Below are 20,573 nucleotides of genomic sequence, written 5' to 3'. Positions count from 1 at the left end.
TTTTTTTATTTTATGTGTATGAGTGCTTGCGTATATATATGTGTGTGTGTGTGTGTGTGTGTGTGTGTGTGTGTGTGTGCGCATGCATCATGTGTGCATCTTGTGCCTGAAGAGACTAGAAGAGGGGGTAGACCCCTTGAAATTGAAATTACAGATTGTTGTGAGCTGGCATGGGTAGAATATGTCATTTCCTTACTTCTTTGTAGTTGCCTTCGAATGAAGATATTCTCCAGAAGAGCAGAGTCCAGGAACACACAGTAAACCACATATATATCCATACACATACATACATAAATTATTCTTTCCCATAGTCAGGATGTGCATACACCATAATACACAATAATACATGTACCTGGCACATAATGAACAGGAAAGTTCGTGATATAAACAAACACAGCTACAGTCTCATGAGATAATAGGTATAGTCTGGTGTTGATAATATACTATACCTCACATGGACAAATTCTCCACAGACTTTCACAAATACTAGAGCAGTCATAATAATACTGAAACCTGTCTGACCCTGTCTGCCACACTGACAGTCACACTGACTGCCACCCTGACTGTCACACTGTCTGTCACCCTGATTGCCACCCTGACTGCCATACTGACTGCCACCCTGACTGCCACACTGACTGCCACCCTGACTGCCACACTGACTGCCACGCTGACTGCCCTGCTGGCCCAGCTGCATTTGTGAACATCAGTCAGACACATATTTCCTTTCCCACTGCTCCCCCATCCCGTTTTATAGCCTTGTTTGGATTTGAGTTCTGGTGTGAATATCAGAACTGTTTAGCTTCTCCGTGAACCAGAGACCTATCTCAGTGACCCCTACTGCTTACCTGCAGTCATACCCTGCCCTTCTTATCTACAGCACTGTGTTTTTGATCTCTGTGATACTGGCCATATTTTCCCATAGGTCCCTGAATGAGAAAAACAGCTCAAACAGTGAAAAGTGATCCGAGTTCAGCACACTCTCCCTGACAGGCCCTGCTGGCTACAGCAGACAGCATGTGTGTCCACAAGCTGGATACTTTCCCTCTTTAAAGCCCTAGCCTTCATGCCTGCCTTGCCTGGCTTATGTGTCACAAACACACTCCATCCCCATTCACATCTCCCATTCACCCTTCTCTCCTACAGTGCATTAATTCATACAAAATACATATTAACCATCTGTGAGACTGGATGCTGAGGACAGAAAGGCACACACTAACAATCCTTTCATTGTTGCTGCCTGCCCAGACTGAACGCCATCCCCTCCGCACAGCCTCAAGTGTCTGTAGCAGGCACCCTTTGCTTCCCGCCTTCCGTGGCTGTATTCCTCTGTTTCATGGTTTAGCTCGTAATCATCTCCTGCACAATGTGCGTAAGGTGCGCATTACTTCTAAAATGAAAGACCGCATCCTTTATTTCTGAAATACTTCCTTAATACCCCTAATATAACCACAGAGGAGTCCCGAACCTATTCACTCAGTACTTCTTTGTCGTGAATTTTATTGTTGTTTTTCGATACAGACTTCTGGCTGGCCTTGGAGCTCACCATGCAGACCAAGACATCTGCTTCCTGTGTCTAAAGGTGAGCATCTGTATGCATTCACAGCATCTTTCTTTTCCTGTTGTTGTTGTTTAATATGAGTTATTTGGGATGAAGGTTGTTTCGGTCTCAAATAAAAGCTCTTCAGGAAAGAAGAGGAAGAAAACTGTACTCTATCTCTTTTGCTATAAACAATCCAAATTGTCCCATCAACTCCGACCCAAATGGTTGGAAGCTTGGAGAGCAGAGTTGACCATAGGGAAAATAGCAGCTGACAGTGTCCACGTCAGGAAGCTTCTTCTCTGGGCTCTGCCAATTTGAAGAGCTAATGCATCTAGCAGGTTAAGTTCTTTTACTACGCATGCGCACTAACATTCCAAGACCCGGAGGTCAGGATAAGCACACGTGAGGGGTCAACTGTCACTTGAGAATGACAAGAGCAAATCAGGCTGGTGGAAGCTGGGCAGGGGCAGGACCAGGGTATTCGGGATCTGGTCAAGCTTCAGAGAGGCCTGGAGGGGGGGTGGGCAAAAGAAAGGAGGTCTCTCTCTTCCCTGACCCAGAGTGGGAACGAGGTGAAAGGAGAGAACCCTGGGCCAAGGCAGTGACCCAGAAGACCCGAGCAGAAGTAAAAACAGATGCGAAACAGAAGCTGTCAATATCCGGGGGGACATGGGGTCTGCCCTGAAGGAGATGACCCCAAGTACGATGCACTGTTGTTGATGTGTCTTGACTGGGACTGGCACTCAACAATTAAAGCTGGACAGCCACAGGCGTGGAGAGCTGCCCAGAGCACACAAAACACTTTGTCCCTTTAAATGAACAGGGAAAAGGAGCGCACCCTGTCGAGCCTGGAGGAGTGACCCTTCCCATAACTCATCCACTTGACACACAGATACCACACTCATTACCCATGCCAAGTCTCAGAAGCTTGAGTTATGTAAGACACACTCTTTGTCCTCAGGTTGCACACTAATCAGCCACCCCAGTGCTGATCCAAGAACTCAGTCACAGGCTCCTTTATGCAGATGACAGTAAATGCTGGAGCAGGGGCCTGGTGGCTCTGCTAAGGGAACTAAAGCAACCTGACCTCAGACCCAGATGATCCCAACACTTAAATAGCATGCTCACAGGCCACTGACTCTGGGCAGTAGGAAGGCATTGGCTGACTGCTAAGAGCCAGGAGGATACCTCTGAAGCACCAGCAGCACTTCATTTTCAAATTCTCTTTCTTATACCAACCCACACCGCCATTCCTGGGCTGGCCTACTCTCAACTCAGTGTTCCTCTTTTATTTTTTCCTTAACCCAGATGTGACTATTGATTCTCAGGGTCCCCAGGAGACACCCCAACTCCCATGCCAAAAACAGCAGAGTATTCCTTGGCTGGGATTTAGAGGGATCTGAATGGGGCGCCTTATTTAAAATACGTATTTCCAAAGCACTGGCTCATAATTACTATGTTATGTCCCCCATTATAAAGAAGAGGAAATTGAGGTTAACAGAGATTAAGTAACTAAACGATCCAAAGTCACTAAACAATCAACTAACAAAGCTAATTATCAAGTGGAGGTTAGCTCTCAGGCCTCCACCTGTGGGCACACTCCATTCCCCTTAGGACTGCTTTGCTCCCTGTGGCAATCCGATACAGATAAGGTGAAATACCCACGGAAAATCACCTCTGTGGAACCTTCGTGAACTTCTTTTGCTCCGAGGAGCTATTCTTTACTGCCGAGAACCTTCCTTGTTTGTTAGACTATACTGGCGAAGTGTCTCTGAACACACCGTGTTGTCTTTTTTGTGTGACTATCCATTTCCCCATTCTAAGGTTTTTGTAAATTTTTGTCTGTATTTTTTTCTACCTTGGGATCTAGTCCCAAGTCATATACACTACAAAGGCTTAATAAATGTTTCTGGAATCCAGATTTCTTTCGCTCCAAATCTCAGGTACTTTCCACTCCAGTAGATTTCCTTCCTATTCTCTACAACTCCCCAAAATTTGAGCTAGATCAAGTAGAAAACCTTATCTATAGGACATGTATGTTGAAATCGCTACCACTCTGGGTGGTACCAAAGTCCGTATTTTCTAGCACCTCCATATTGAAAAAGTTCAATTTATAAATTGAGCATACTAACAATAATAACTAATAATAAAATAAGACAATAATATCAGTAGACTGATAGGAGTTATATAAAATATATGAACTCATTGTTTACTTCTGGAAATTTTCCATTTAATAGTTGTGGACCTTGCTTAATATAAGTAACAAAAATCAAAAAATCAAGTGTGGATAAGGAATGACTCCTGAATTGATTTTTACAGACTTCACTCATGAGACCAAAGTTACACATTCTCTCCAGAATCTCCATTAACACATGGGCCCTTAAGTAAAAATGTAATGTCATACACTGTACATCGAATATGTTCTGTATTATTTGCTTTGATGACTAGCTTTAAGGTCCAAAATGACACAAAATTCTCAGCCTCCCATGAATCCTGCAGCAGAGCAAAGAGGGGTGAGGAGAAAGTGCCTCACTTCTCCCTACTGCTACGCTGATCCTAAGTTCCGGCTCCATCTACCAGCCTACAATGTAAAGAGCAGTCCCTTGGTCATGCTTGAAGCCTATGAGCTGTATATGATTAACATCCCCCACCCCAAGGCACACACCCTAGAAAGATGCCCGGGGAAACCCTAGAAATGCACCGCTGCTCATTTGGCCAAGGAAATCCGGGATCACAAGTACCCAAAGTGCCACTTAGAAAATGTGACTGGCCTGAGTTCCCGGAAGTTCCCGGAAGTTAATCAGACCTGGTTCTGGAAAACAACACCCCGTTGCCAACGCTGGGGTGGCGCTCATTTCCCCTTCCTTTTAGTTCAAACAAAAGCCAACTTGATTTGGAAATGACCACCAGAGTATGGCTTCCATTCTTCCTTCATTTATGATGAAGCTGAATTCTTTCAACTGCCCAGTTCCTGTCGCCAAAGATGAGGCAACGCACAATCCAGCCCGCTTGTCGTGAGGGCTAAGTGAGGAGAAAGCTGGTTAGTGGTCTCTCTCCATCCTTGTTGCTGAGATAGTAGATACGAGGAGGGAGAGAGTTTCAGGTGCCAACAGCCTGGGCCAGCAGTCTGGTTTTCCACTGTTTTCCCTGATAAAAGAAAGGTGGGTGGGTGCAATGGGGAAAACCATATGTTTTTATCCTTGCCAGAGAGTTTCCATTTGATTTGGGGGCAAGAGGCAAAGAAAACACTAGGAACCTAGTCGTCCACATGGTAAAAAGCAGTTTGTGCAGGGCTCTGGGTATTCTTTGATGCTGCCTCCAAGTTTAAAAAGAAAGACCCCCCCTCTCTGACAAATTATATAAAGTTCGAGAGAGTGCTTCTTGACATAGGCTGCAAACAAGGCCAGCAGTGACAGGAGACAGCAGACACGGGGCTGGGTGTGGGCTCTGCCTCACTCTGCCTGGACTCTTGTCTAGAGCAAACAAGCCAGGTCATGGGAGAGATACATCCAAAACAAATAGGAATGAAAGCCATGAGCTGTGTGCTCCCAGAAAGCACTTGTCCCCTGAACACTCTCTCTAAACCTCAAACACACCAGGCTCCCAGTTGTGATCCCATTGTGATTCCCATTGTGTTACATTATTAGATTCACTGGTTTTTAATGTAGTTGGAGGCTTTCAGTAGTCAAACTCCTAAGGCCTTACATCTGGGAGCCACTTGGGTCAGATAGTGACTACTGGGATCTCAGAGGTTGTTTCCCTTCTCTCGTACACAGCAGCAAATAAAGGATATTTGCGGAGTGTTCCCTGTGGTCTCGGTCATATGCAAACATTCTAAGTCAGCACATAAATGTGAGAAGATTAAAACAGAAACATGAAGGATTTCATAAGATGATTGCATGGCTGTTCGGTTGTGCCTTTCTTTCCTGTGGTGGGTCCTTTGGTTCAGCATTGTTCTGGTGCGTAGTGAGTACCATTCCCATTGCTATAGCTCTCTCAGACAGAGGACATTGGCACCCACATGATAACAGCCAAGGTTCGTCATGTCCTCCTTTAACAACTGTGTGTGTGTCTTCATCTGTCTCATGGATATGTGAAGTATTAATTACACATGCTCCTGTTTCTCAGAACATGGGATTCTTTTTCCTCTAGCGGTGGACCTGATTTTCAGGAAAACTGGTCAGCGGCAGCCTTCCATTTCTGCTGAAGTTCTTGCTCTCTGGTCTTGACACAAACAGAATCTGGAGAAGATGGGAACTGGAAGAATTGATTGAAAAGTAATGGTGTCTTGGTCCCTAGACCAGGCCAGTTTGGAGTTTGGTGGCATATTTCTTAGATAAATTTTCTTCAAAACAATTTAAAATGTTAATTTCATTTACTGAGTCCTAAACTATCTTGTATCTTGTGTCTATGACATATCACAGAGAGGCGGGATCGTTCATAGTAAAGAAACTGAGATTTCGCTTTAGTCTGGAAAATATGAATTATATTTCTCCATTAGATAATAAAACTATATCCAGGAGAAATAGCTTAACCCAGAAACAGAGAGGCAGCAACATCTAATCTGTATTAAGAGGGAAAATAATTAGCTTTGTTTTTGGCCAAGCCATAGCCTATAAGAAAATATAGATATTTTTGCTCATTACGCAACCCCCCCCAACCTAACCTAAAATATTTAAAAATTGTGTTTTCTATCTCTTGTCCTTGTTTTCTGTTCCTCCTTCCAAAATGTCTTATTATGTGTGCACATGCATGTGTGTGCGTGCGTGCACACACAGACACACACACACACACCACAAACACACACACACACACAGACACTACTTGGTGGTATTTACTAGCCCTGTGTATAATGTTCTTTCGCTGTATTAAGAGATAAGTTTCCTGAGGAGAGAGGTCAGCAAGCATCTCTGATCCAACTATAAACTGCAGTCTCGGGCAGCTTCAAGCACAAGCATAAACTTAATAAATATTTGGTCTGTGGAGGGAATGAGATCAGTGGGTGGGATGTGGCATTGTATATGTAAACCTTTCCCTTGGGCATCTTAGACTTTTACTCACAACTTTATCCCCAAATATACAGAAAACATGGGAAGATGCGATGACTCCTTGTCTAAATTCAAGGGCATAGGAAGAAAAATAAGAAACATGGAGTGTCTACTGAGTACTTACAGTTTCTTTACATGCATTTCATCTTATTTACCTTCTCAGGTAAATTAGTAAAGATACTGAGCTATATTTTATTTGCCTGAAGTAGATAAGTACCGCACACTCATCAAGAAAACCTAGGTTCAGAAAGGTGTGGTTGCTTCATGAGACACACAGCTGCCATGGCTGCAGCACCTTTGCTGGCTCAGGCTCAGACCTTGCCTCTGATGTGTCCGAAGAATCTGAGTCATCTTTCATTGTACTAAAATGAAATTCCAAAAGTTCTCAGTGAAAATGAAAGGTTTGTAACTCCATTCACAAGAACAGAGAGAGAGAGAGAGAGAGAGAGAGAGAGAGAGAGAGAGAGAGAGGAGAGAGAGAAAACTTCCTCTGACCAATGGAAAAATAATCTTAAGCTCTGCTTGCTGGCAAAGGGCCCACTAGTGTGGGCCAGGCTGTGAAAGAGAAGGAGACAGATTCTCATGGAAAGCAACCTCTCCACCCACTCATATTTGTATTTCTCTGAGGTTAACCCAGGGCCCCGCCACTGCCGCCTGCACATCACTCTGGTGACTGTTCCCACCACTAGCACACAGATAGGGGAGGGCGGAGGCATTAGAATCTTATCACCCCTATTAAAAGATAAAGCCCCCAAGTCAACCCGTATCAATAGAAGCTTCATGCACACCCGTCGGAGCTTACAAGGGAAGCAGACAGCATGTTTCTGATCATGGTTCAAGTGGGATCCAGGCAGCGTTTGCCTAGCCAGCATGGCCTTGAGAGAGGTAATTAAAACCAGAGCACTCTGCTTTGTTTTGATATTAGCCAGACCTTCTTTTGAGGAAATATATGGTAATAAAATGGATGAAATGGTGGGGTAAAAAAAATGAAATTAACATCCTTTTTCAAAGTGAACCAAGCGCTTTGTGGAAATCGTTGTTTCTTCTTCATAGATGGTTTACAGCCAATTTGTGATCACAGTCCATTGTTGCTTGTCTCTCGTTCATTCACTCATTCATTCATTCACTCACTCATTCTGTGAGCAGTTTAGAATGCCTGCCAAAAATCATCCTGCATTAAACACTTAAATATAAACCCAAATTAAACACAGCCTTTTTTCCTGAGGACAGGAGAGGACAAAGGCAGCAAGGGAGAACCATTCTGGACAGAGAATAGCCAACCCCTCAAGCTTCAGCGCATACCACAGGGATCCTTTTCTGCGCGTGTGCATTTAGTTCTACAATCACCTTCTCGGCTCAGCCTTTTCTCTTGCCAACAAGTTGTATCTTCGTTTTCTGCTTCTGATAGAAGCCTCCTATTCTGCCTTCTCCTCCCATCTAGCTCTTACCCATCCTTTGAGACTCCCTGGCATCCATTAACTCAAAAGCCAACAATCATATCTTCCCCCTCTATGACTCATCTGCTACCCCATCCCAGTGATTCTCACAGTTCCAAAGATTTTATATGATGTAGCAATTTTCTGTACACTTTTCCTTCTCTTCTGCTACATCAAGAAAGCTAAGGAGGGAATGGAATGTGTTACAATTGTTTTGAAGCCTAGCACAGTACATAACCTAGTGAGTACTCAATGAATGTGAGGGAAAGGGCCTGTTTTTGTGTAAGGTATAATAGATACAGTTGAGGAGGAGGAGGAGGTCTGCTCAGAAAAAGAGGAATGGAAAAAGCTAGAGAAGCCCTCAAAGAATAGACTACTGATCTGAATCTTGAAGAATTAGCATTAAAAATTCAGTTTTCTCCAACAGAGTCTCATTGGAGAAACAAACTACTCTTAAGGGTAGGCCCTATGCCCAGAAGATGGCCAATGCAAAACAAATCCAACAGAATCTTTACGGGTATTTTTTCTCAAATATAGTGCCAAGACTTCTTTTTCCAACCTTACAGATTCTTTGAGTGTATATCAAGGTTTCCATTTTTGTATTTCCATGGGGTTCCTATGTGTGTGAACGAGTGTGTCTCTGTGTTTATGTTTCTCATGGTCTTTCTTTGGCTCCCTTTCTTCTTTTAGTTTGTTTAGTTCTAATCTGACTTGTTTGTTTTTGTTTTATCTTATTTTATTATTATTCCTTAGATGCCTGTTTGTTTTCTAAAGAGAGACAGAAAGGGTGTGGATCCAGAGGCAAGACAGGGTGGGAAAGAACTGTGGATGAGTTGGGCGATGGGCAACCATAAGCAGAATATATTGTATGGGGAATAAATCTGTTTTCAATAAAAGAAAAATAGATTGAAAAAAGTAAATTAAAAGAAGTCAGAAAGTGTTTGGATGACATTTCTGGCCATGTTCTGAGGTTAATGCTGCTATCAACCTTTATCAGAGATGCTCTGTTTCACAGGGAGCGGTGATTAATACAGAGACTCAACAATTCACAAAGCATGGAGAATCAATGGTTGTGCAACTCTTTCTCTAAATAGAGCACCTCTCTCTCCCTCTCCCACCACAAGGCTTAGAGATCAGTGTAGAAGAGGCAATCGAAAGGCTGGGAGAACCAGTGGTTAGGGAGAATTGCTACTAAACTGTCTTCAGGGCATTATACCATGGCACTCATGAACACGCTGCAACTACAGTTACCTGGAAAAGACTTGCACGTAGTTCTAGCAGTGACCATCTCACCATACATGGAGGAGGAACTTATGAGGGACCCATCAATCACTGAAGAACTTACTAAGCCACACCCCTCATTGAAGAACTTAATAGGCCCCACTCCTCATTGGAGAGTTTACTAGGCCCCACCCCTCACTCAAGAGCTATGAGTTTAAAAGAAAAGGAGAGAGCTAAATAATAGAGGGATAGTTGAGGGAAAAGGTTGCCACAGGAGAGGCAGGGAGAGAGATGGTAACTAATAAGAGCGTAAAAATGCCCCAAACTCAGTATGCACATAGATGAAATTTTCAAAGGAAAAATAAAAATGTAATACACACTATTAAATTATTTATAAGTAGTGACTTTGTATATGGCACAAATTGAAGAAGAAGGAATTTTCAGACAAAGGAACCAGCAGAGGCGATGACAAAAAGAAGATATGAGCACTCAGAGGATAGTCAGGCTAATCACATAGCTGATCTGATGTGTCAAGTTGTCTGGGTTATTTCTGGATATGCCTGTGTTATTATTTCTGTGTATGAGAGTGCTTCTGGGAAAGACTGACATATGATTCAGTAGACTGAAGAATATCCACCCTCACCAATGATCCAGGAATCATCTCACTGGGGGATTCCATAGAATGAAAGGGCAAAGGAAAGACCAATCACTCTTTCCTTTGCCACTGAAGTATTCAATTCCTCCTGTGCATGGAAATCAGAATCCCAGATGCTCCGGCCTTTGGACCTTGAGACCTGGCTAGGGACTCCTACTCTCATTTCCACCCAAAACCTCGGGACTTCAGAGTCAGATAAGTTTCACAGGTCTCTAGTTTGCACAAGGCAGATGATAGTGTGCCCACTGATCTCCACATTTCCCATTGCTTTTCTTTCTTGGGAGATGTCTGAGTCAAAGATACAAGTCATCAAACGGTTAAACATCCAAAAATGAGGATGAAGCAGACACAGGAGTTGACCAGTTGTTTTTGCTGATATATTATTTATTCAAAATGGTCTATTTCAAAGCCTTGCGAAGTGACACATCTTTCTCAGGCTTGCCTCTTGTTCTCAAACACAATCCCTTTGATAGAGGAAAAGGCCACATGAAACATACACCAAGGTCACAATCAGTAAATGTCATGAAAAATGGATATCCTTTCAAGAGAGATGTGGGTCTCTCTGCCCTGTTAGTGAAGAACCATTAGACAAACAAATCCTTGGGGAAAGGGTGGAGGTGTCTGACTAGGCACTGTCCCTTAATGTGGTGACCACTGATGGACAGCAGCCAGCTGCGAGCAGAAGCTCAGGTCTAGAGAGAACAAATGCTTACACTCAATTTGAACTCTGCAGGGACATGCAGCTCCCTGTATTGTCATAGACTCTGCTAGTCACATTTTTTCTTTTCTTTTTTTCTCCAATGGCTGGACTTTCGCTATGGGCTTTCTTTGTTCATTTCTCACTCAGTCTTCTGGTAATGAGTGCTCAACGTAATGGTGGCATTCTAGCATCTTGAAAACTAATGAGGATAAATAATCATATGTTTATAAGAGATTAGTTTCAGGAATAATCATGGAAATGGATGTAAACAAGACCATAGTGAGATACTATTTCCCTCCCACTCAGATACTGGAAAAAGAAATTTAGATACTGTGTTTTGGTGAGGGGGTAGAGAAACTGTAGCCATCATTCATCATTAATGGGAATACAAACTGGGGTAAATAATTTGGGAAAGTCTACATGTTCCTCAAAAGTGTTAGTATATTTGTAAAACAATCCAGCAATTCCACTCATAGATAAATCCCTAAGAGAAGTAAAAATCTAGAGAAGAAATTCAGAAGCCTAGTAAAGTTAAGGAGCTTACACTAAGCCTAGAGATATATAGGAAAAACTTTGGGTAATAGCAAACACACACATATATGCATGTAGGTGTGTGTTCATGTACATACACACACATATGCAGCTGAATGCACTTATACATGCACACACACATACACTCATGCAGGTGCATGCTCATGCACACGCATGCAAGTGAATGCATATGCACATGCGTGTGTGCCCACATACACACACACACACACATGCTCCTGTATATGCACACACACAAACAAAACCTACTCTCATTTCTCAGATATTTTGTTTACATTATACTACATCGATGTCATAATAAGTAGTTTTCTAGAGCCTGCATAAGGATCTGCAGTATGACAAACCACCATACAAACTATCACCAAAGCCTTAGAGTAGATATTAAAGTTGTGAGTAGCATAAGAAATTTCATTCAAAACTTTCAAATTGTTTTCTTCCAAAAGCACTATTAAAGAAATAGCTGTGTTTACCTCAGAAAAGATGGGAACTTTAAGAAATGTTTTATATGATTATCTGTGTGGCTTCAAACAATTCTGGTCTAAGTTCTATAGACGGGGAAGATAAAAATCGTTCAGCAGTCAGTGCTGATTACACTCAAATCTTGCCTCGGCACATGGACCACTGAATGAAGCACATACCTAAATTTGATTGGTTGACTCCAAATGATGTCATTTCTATGAATCAAAGCTAAGAATCCCTGAATGAACCCAGGTACAATGACACATGCCATTAATTCCAACACTAGAAAGGCAGAAGCAGGTGAATCTCCATGAGTTCAAGGCCGTCCCGGTCTACATGGTGAGTTCCAAACCAGCTAAGGATATAGAATGAGAACCTGTCTCAAAGCAAACAAGCAAACAAACAAAAAAGGATTACAAAAGACTCCAGGCAGCAAGTTCAAAGCCAGTCAAAAGAGCACTTTGAAGAACTGACTCCCTGGTATCCTAAGATCCCAGACAGCTCCCAGAGCAGCCTGCTTCCCTTAGGATGACATGTGTCTTAGATTTTCCATTGGACCTATTTATACATATTCCTGAAGAATATTTATTGTAGTGTCCTGTCTTCTAGTCAGAAGGTTTCTGCTTTGAACAGTGAGTTATAAAATGGTTATCCTAACCACATGGACTATGTCTCACATTTAGCATTGAAGACACAATGAGCAATTTTCACACATAGCCTGTGCTCAATTTTTAACAGAGAGTGTTAGGCAAACCCAGTTCCATTCTAGAAAAGGCATTGTCATCCAAGCACCAAAAATCTGGGTTACTCCAAGCTTCAGTCCAATGCAGACCCTGGATGATATTAGAAAAAATATTTAGCTTCTTTACACTATATACATATACACACTAACCAAGCAATGGAAATATTTGTTTGGGCCTCACAAGGTAATAAATAATAATCCATTAAGCCATTAGGTCAGGGTATTGAGTAGGAACTGAGTAAATAATTAAGGACTAGTAGGATGATAACAGATAAGTTGCCTCTAATTTTCACCTATTTCTCATCGTGTTTGAACTGATTCAAATGAATTGGAACTGCATGCTATACGTGTTTGTGTGTGTGTGTGTGTGTGTGTGTGTGTGTGTGTGTGTGTGTGTGTGTGTGTTTCAATGCACAAAGACTGGTTCTAATAGCACAGACCAAAGAAAAATGATTTTGTACATTGCAGCTACCACTGAGTCCATGTAAAATGCCACCATAAAAATTTACATTTAGCATAATGTATATACTTGGCTAATGTTTTATGTATACACACACAAAACACACAAATACATACATACACTTCACTGGCTATTAGGTTTTTGGTTTTGGATGTCATCGGTTGCATAACCAAATCTAGACTCAATTAACCTTTATCATATATTGTGTATATCTCAGCGTCTGGGCTGGATAAATGATTATGTCATTAAATCTTCATTACAATCCGGTGTACTGAATATTCTTATTGTCTTCATGCAGGTGAACTAATTAAATTTAGGAATAAGACAAATTACCCAATGACACAGAAATCCTAAAAAATAAAAACTCAGTCAATCAAACTCAGTCAATCTTGAACTCCAAGCCAACATTACAACATTACAAGTTCACTGTTTAACAAGCTATGCCAGCCACGCGGCTGCTGAGAACAGCAACTACAGCGATGAGCTAGCCACCAGATGGACCATGCGTCCTTTTCATATTGAAATAGTTAAACCTCTTGTAAGAATGGCCTGTAATAAAAAGATGCTTTCTTCTCCGTGTACCATTCTATTGCAGAGCTTCAGAAGTCTGAGTCTATTTTTAATTCTTTATGTTTTTCTGGTGGGTGGATTCCTGCATAATTAAAAGAAGAAAACCAGGGGGGAAAAGAAGGGAAATATTCCCTGGAATTTCTTTCATGCTCTGTTCCCAGCCCGTGTGTGTATTTCTTGGTGTTTTTAAAAGGTTGCATTGACTCAGCATCAGGCCAGCCAACTCCGTGACAGCTCATCTCTGGTTTCTATTAACTGTGATTAATGCCAGGGATTGTGTTTATGCTCTGAGTCTACACACCAGTTAGGGGCTCAGGGAATTCGGTTCCGGCTTGTATAAAAAAAGTATGGGGGTGGGATGTGTGGACCAGAAGGAGCCAAGCAGGAGAAGCCAGAGCTTTGGAACTTGTACTAGCTGTGATGGGAAGGGGGATGAGCAGCGGGAGGAGGGATACCTCAAGCCTGGATTCCCAGTGGAAACTGTATCCTTCCCTGCTCTTGATGCCTGCCAGACTCTATCCTGGACACTCTTAAAAATTGATAGAAGTATGAGCTGAAAGCTGTGCCCTTGCCAGATCAGCAGGAGGTCACCACAATCATTCAATTAATGAATAAATCCATCTGCAATCTAAGGGGTCCTTAGAATCAACACTCAGAGTGGGGGGATAGGGTGTTAGGGGATAAATGAATTGTCAAGAGACTGCTTGGAAGGCCATCAAGACTGTGATTGTTTTCTGGGGACTGGCCCAGTCCATGATTTATTTAATAATTAAATCTCGAGGTTGGCATAGACATTGAAGGTCACCTAGTCAAGCTTCCACTCCATGTTCGAGTGTGTTGTATCACATCTCACCAAAAATCATGTCTGGTTAATTACAGGCATGAAGGTCTCATTACTTCCTAAGGTATCCCAGTGAATTTTTAAAGCAGCTCTATTTGACAAACCATTACTCATGCCTTCAGTAAGTGATTATTAAAAGCTAAGTGCCCAAGCTCTGTTCTAGACCCTAAAAAAAAAAAAAAAAACCAATAAGCAGACAACAAACTCCCCTGTTCTTTAGGTGTTTCCACTCGTCACATTAAGTCCAGAATAGCTCTCACTCTCATTTATCCCCATTGAGTTGCTTATGACCTTCTGGGTTCTCTCAGTGGCTTCCTGATGCCATTCTGCTCATTATTGTATGTCTGTAATTGTGATCATTATTGTCTCATGTAAGTATCAAAGGCCATGAATGACAGGACCTTTTCTGTGCTGTCTTTTCATCTCCTCCAATCTTCCTTAGCTACCTGGTTTTGAGGTTCTTGTCTACATTGGCGTGTGTGTGTGTGTGTGTGTGTGTGTGTGTGTGTGTGTGTGTGTGTGTAAGCATACAGTCGTTTGTTGATGATGATCTTTTAATGAGACACTCAGAAACTAGTAAGATCTTCCACATGAGTTCTGCCCATCACAGAACACAGCGTAAGTTTCAGTGCCTGCTCCAATTCTCAGGTGTCCAATAGTGCAATCCCCGTTTACCGTATCATTCTGACACTGCCCATTACTATTGCCATAGGGGGCTCTCTACTTGTTTTTCAAAACCAGTAATGCTAAAATACACATACAAATCAGAAAGATTAGCTGACCATAGGCAAACCATGGTTGAGAGGGTCTTGGAAGGAAAGATTGGCAGTCACTTGAAGAGGTGAACGTTCTACCATCCTGAAGAGCACAATTGTGCGCAGAGCCCAGCAGTGTTATCCAATGAGCAAAAGGTCAAGGGTCCTCATGAAGATGTGAAGTTTGAGCTTCAGCCAATGGGTTTGGAGAAAATGAGGCAAAGGCAACTGTACCTGCCACAGAGTCTGTGATAATTAAGCTTACTGCATCTTGAGTGTCATTTGCAATCAGCCCCTCTATATCCATGGCTTCCATCTCCACTAATGGGGACGGAAAATACATCAATATGTCCATAAAAGCCTAGTTTGTACTGAACGTGTGTGGATGTTTTTATTTTCATCCTTTTTTAAACCATATCCCATAACAACTATTTACATAGCACTTATATTAGATATTTCAAGGAATCTTTAAGTGGGACAAAGCATGCAAGACAAGAGAATTGTGTAAAGCACATGCAGATACTATTGCGTTTTCCATAAGGGAATTGAGCATCCATGTATTTTGCTACCAACTGAAGACCCTGAACTAAATCTCCAGACACATCAAGGGACAACTGCACAGAACTTTATTTAATCTTCATCACCATTTGAAGGTTCTGGAATAACTTAATTTTGTGGGGTGAACAGATATAATACAAGGAGTAATGTCTTGATGTTCAGACGTATTTACAGTTAAAATAATACAGTTTTATGCAATCGAAAGCCAATGTACCTGACCACAATCATCATCTGATTTCCCATCTTCCTTAGTAAAAGCTAGTAATGTTCTTTGAGAGAAAGAGACACATATCTACACAAACAATTACTCCTCCCAAATGCTCTTGGGAAAGTTCATGGCTGAGCAAGCTTTAAAATAAGCCAAAAAGAAGGAGGGTTGCTCAAAATGTCCATTTATTCTGGAGCCACCCATCCTTCAGGTTCTGGGGAATAGCTCTGCTTTCTAGGATCCTGACATGAAAGGTCCTTCTGATTCCAATCTGTAGAATGATGATCAGATCAACCTCAGAATCAATGGAAGCTAGAAAGATGGCTCCGTGGGTGAGGGCATATGCTGTGTGTATGAGCACAAGGACCTGAGTTAGAATCCCAGCACCCATGTAAATATCTGGGTGTGGTCCACTTGCCTTAGCACTGCAACCCCAGCACTGTAGAGGGCAGACATGGCAGGAGCACTGGGGCATCGGGCCACCAGCCTAACTCCATGGGGAGATCCTATCCCAGAGGAATATGATGGAGCATGGTAGAATGGGTGTGATAGTTGGCTTTAATGTGAATGTGGAGAATGACCTGAGTAAGGAGATGTGTCTAAAGGATGCCCTAAATGGCTTTCATTGATGTGGGAGAATCCAGCATGGGTATGGATGGTGTTTTTTGGTGGGTGTGGCAAAAGAAAGGAGACTCCTCTTCTGCTCAGTCTGCTTTCCCTTCCTGCAGAGTTGACTTGCAGTGTCGCTGCCGCTACTGCTGATTCCTTTATTAATACCAGGACTAACATCTCCAGGCGTCCATCATTGGCCAAGAACAAGCAGCTCCCCTGAAACCTTTCAGGGTTTGGTACCGGATTGGAAATGTCTGTGGCTATCAGTTCGTTGCTCTCCAGTATGAGGCAGTCACTGTGGAAATACTCCACACGCTGTGGCACCCAACCCCAGGGACCAAGTATTGATGGGGTTCTCAGCATCTCAAGCATGAGACAACTTGTTACTATCTTAATGTATGATAAATTAATAAATTATATCTTATTGTTTTGTTCTTTTAAGAAACCTTGACTAATATAGCTGGACATCCAATGTCTCCCCTGACCTGTATCCTCCATGTATGTACACAGGAATGGACAACTATACACCATACTCATACATAAGCATACAGAACCCATGAATACACACAGAAACACACAAAGTCAAATGGGGTTGAGCTTGACAATGAATACTATTCTTCTGACTTCTTTTCTATTACTCACACAGCAGTTCATTGAATTCTGTCAATTGTCTGACTCTGTGACATGTTTTCTATAGTTTGTACACATGAAGAATATGGGCTACTGCCTGGGAGGCTTCTCATCCAGCTTATTCTTCATTTAGGCTCCCCAGCTTCCTTTGAGATCTCAGGGTGTTCTGTATAAGACCACATGAAAGGACTGTTCCCTGCCCAGTCACAGGAAGTCCTAAGTTGTTACCTTTGACCTTATAGAGCCCGTCACTGAAGCCTGCACACTGTGAGTCAGTACTTAAGGAAAATGAAGTTTCCCAATCTTGCACTGTAAATTGTAAATACAAAAAAACATCATCCTTCTTGCTTTCTGTGTATGGAGGGATGTTTCTTTCTCTTTCTTTATCTCGTTATTCATGAAAATTCATTTTCCCTTCATTTTTATCATATTGTTTCTGTCTCTATCCCTCCTTCCTATACTCACCGTGAATTTACATGGAAATAATTAGACCGTATAACATAAATCAGAATTATTCATTTTCTGGAAGCTATGTATGTGGTTTACCAAAATGTCCTATGACCAATTCACTGGGTGTCCCTGTATATTTTGGCTGGATATATAACACTAGGTTTTTCTAGCACTTCTAATTTTGGATCAATTTTCCACCTTTTCTCCTTTATATCTAGTTAAGTGTAACATTCAAGGACTTTTCTTAATGTGTATCCATTGAAATATATCGCCTTCAGAAAGCTAGAGTATTAAAGGGAATGTGGCTCTGAATTAAAAACATGCACCCAAAGACTTGGTACCATAGATACTGACATGTCTAGTAGTTTTATATTTGGGGGCAAAACATGAAATGGAGAATAGATCTTAAGGTGTTGATCTGTCATTGTCAAAGTTCCAAAACATAATAATAAGGTGGATTAAATACAACTCCTATAGAAGTCTGTATCCACTAACTCATAAATTTACTCATAGAATCAATGTGTCTTTCCACTTGAAATTCCTCCAACTTAGGTTTTGATTAGATGTCATAACTATCTTGAAGATAACAACTCTTGAAACCCTTGTTTTACTCCAAGAGGCAGCCCCTCACAGAGGATGAGATAGGCAAGCGGAACACACAGCAGAGCCCCAAATCTGATGATTCCTGGGAGGATCTCTCAGTCATGGCAGACCTGCGGATGATCTTAGGGCAGAAGATGGGCATCTTCCCGGTTTCATCAGAGCTCAGAATGTCTGGGAAGTACAGCCCATGGTGACAGCAGGGAAGGACAGTAATTAAATAAGTCACAGAGGTCATTACCCTGACTTTCTCCAGAACCACACCTGTGATCTACAGGACTCCAGTTTACTACAAGGGGGGAAATGGGAAGACCAAGAAGATATACTATGCTATATGAGAGATGGACAAAGGACAAGAAAATGGACTTTCAAAGCCACTTCTGGATAGATGTGACAGAGAAAGGGGGGTCTTAAAAGATCAGTGGATTTTAGAACTGTGCATAATGGAGGAGGTCAATTCATGCAGGAAGGGACTAAAGAACATGCAGTGTCTGAAGGGTTAAGGCACATGCAGAGGATTTAGAAGATGAGATGACCAAGTAAACATCATTTCATATACCACATTAACGTTTTTTAATTTTATTCAGTATGCATTTTTTAAGTACACTAATTTCATTGGCTTTCATTCTATTACTTTCTTTGTATGTGTAGGGTGTTTTGCCTGCATGCATTTCTGTGCACTACATATGTGTGTGGTGCTTTCAGAAACACAAAGAGGTGGTCAGAGTTACAGACAGCTCTGAGGCACCATTTGCATGCTGGGAATTGAACCCAGGTCCTCTGCAGGACCATACAGTGCTTTTAACTGCTTAGCCATCTCTCCGGCCCCAAAGGTATGAATTTTTAATAATCTTCCTATAAAGGAAATATACAGACTTGGAAATGTAAGTCTTATTCTTCCTTTTAGGTTGCTAGGATGGTGAGACTATGCTTCATGGTTCCATGTCTTCAGAACATCAAGGACAGAGTCTGATTTATGGAAAACCAGCAGTAAAATCCAGCAACCATGGGTCTCAGCAACTTGGAGAGAATAAAAAGGAGCGTCCAGCCTTGACAACTAGTGTGGAAGAGGCAGATACAGAGGCAAAAACAGACGTGGGGCTGGGGAGATGGTTCAGCAGTTAAGAATGCTTCAGTGTGAGAACCTGAGTGGGTCCCCAGGACCCACAAAAATGCCAAGTGAATATGTCCATCTCTCTGTAATTTCAGTCTTGGAAAGTTGAGACAGGAACCCTGGAGTAGGCTAGTTAGAGAGACTAGACATACTGAAGAACTCTGTGGAGACTCTGCCTCAATGAATACTGTGGAAAAGCTTTCAGGCATGATTCTGGAAATCAGCCTTGTGACCTATGAATGCATACAAACACTCAAACATATGGAAGCCTGTATGCATACACTGCACACCACAAAGGCACTGGACATGCGCACACACACACACACACACACACACACACAGAGAGAGAGAGAGAGAGAGAGAGAGAGAGAGAGAGAGAGAGAGAGAGAGAGAGAGAGAAGAGTTCAATGTCATTAATAAAACGATAGCATTACTCACTGGATGCTTGGAAGCATGGAGGGGCACTAAATATTTATGCTCAATAAATAGTTGTGGTCTAAGTGTGTGGGAGTGTTTGGGGCTCCAAAGCTGGCATGAGACACATAAATAAGGAGTGTGATATTGAAGAGACCACCTAGACTCACTGCATTTATGAGAGCCCTTGACCCTGCTGATGTTTAGCTGCATGATTCTAAGCTAGTAAAACTTCTCACAATGTTTTGTTTTGTTTTGTTTTACAACGTTGGGAGTTAAATGACCATACTTTCTAAGTTTAAATTTTGATGAACTTGAAGCCGAGCACTTAGTTCTTCCTCTGTTCTGTTCTTTTCCTATTGTGTCCTGGAATGTAGGGAGGGTCCTAAAAACTTCTCAGCCCTGAGTCCCTCTTTCACTGAACAGAAAGGTGAACTCAGACTGGTCACCTGCCACAGCCTCATCATCATACTCTAGCTATACAGAGACTCTGCCCTCCGGGGCGGGGGCTTCTCAAAAAGCTTGCCTAGACAGCTAAGCCACATCTCCACTCCTCCTGTTTTATAAGAGAAAGAGACTTCTGTGCTATGTCTCCTGTTATCTGGTCCGTTTTAAAAATGAGTCTAGAATAGCCAAAACCTCCCTCCAGGGGAAGCCCTCATGCACTATTTTAATTGTGTGATGGATGGAGCCCTGCTGAACTGCCCTCATAAATCAACCGAGAGTGTTTCATATTTCAGGGTAGAAGACAAATTCAGAGACAGGAGAAACATCACCTTAAAGGACAGAAAGGGAAAGGGGGAGATCAGAATGAAGAGTCAGAAAAAGAGGCTTAAGGTTTGAACTGGGAAAGAGAGAGAAAGAGAGAGAGAAAGAGAGAGAGAGAGAGAGAGAGAGAGAGAGAGAGAGAGAGAAAGAGAGAGAGAAAGAGAGAGAGAGAGAGAGAGAGAGAGAGAGAGAGAGAGAGAGAGAGAGAAGACAGACATAGAAACTTCTCTTTTTCAGAGCCTG

General features: G+C 42.2%; 1 long non-coding RNA gene across 2 annotated transcripts in view; it reads left to right on the top strand.

The window, feature by feature from the left end:
• Positions 1 to 20,573, top strand: part of LOC102552355 (uncharacterized) — a 63,569-nt gene that overhangs the window by 24,306 nt on the left and 18,690 nt on the right. For both annotated transcript variants that reach the window (XR_015627586.1, XR_015627585.1), the window contains exon 2: positions 1,519 to 1,579. This is a non-coding gene — a long non-coding RNA (uncharacterized LOC102552355). The remainder of the gene's footprint in view (positions 1 to 1,518; positions 1,580 to 20,573) is intronic.

Source organism: Rattus norvegicus, chromosome 8 (genome assembly GCF_021556685.1).
Source record: "Rattus norvegicus strain SHRSP/BbbUtx chromosome 8, alternate assembly SHRSP_T2T, whole genome shotgun sequence".
Lineage (NCBI taxonomy): Eukaryota > Metazoa > Chordata > Mammalia > Rodentia > Muridae > Rattus > Rattus norvegicus.
Note: the sequence above shows the minus strand (reverse complement) of the source record. Positions and strands in the feature narration are given on the sequence as shown.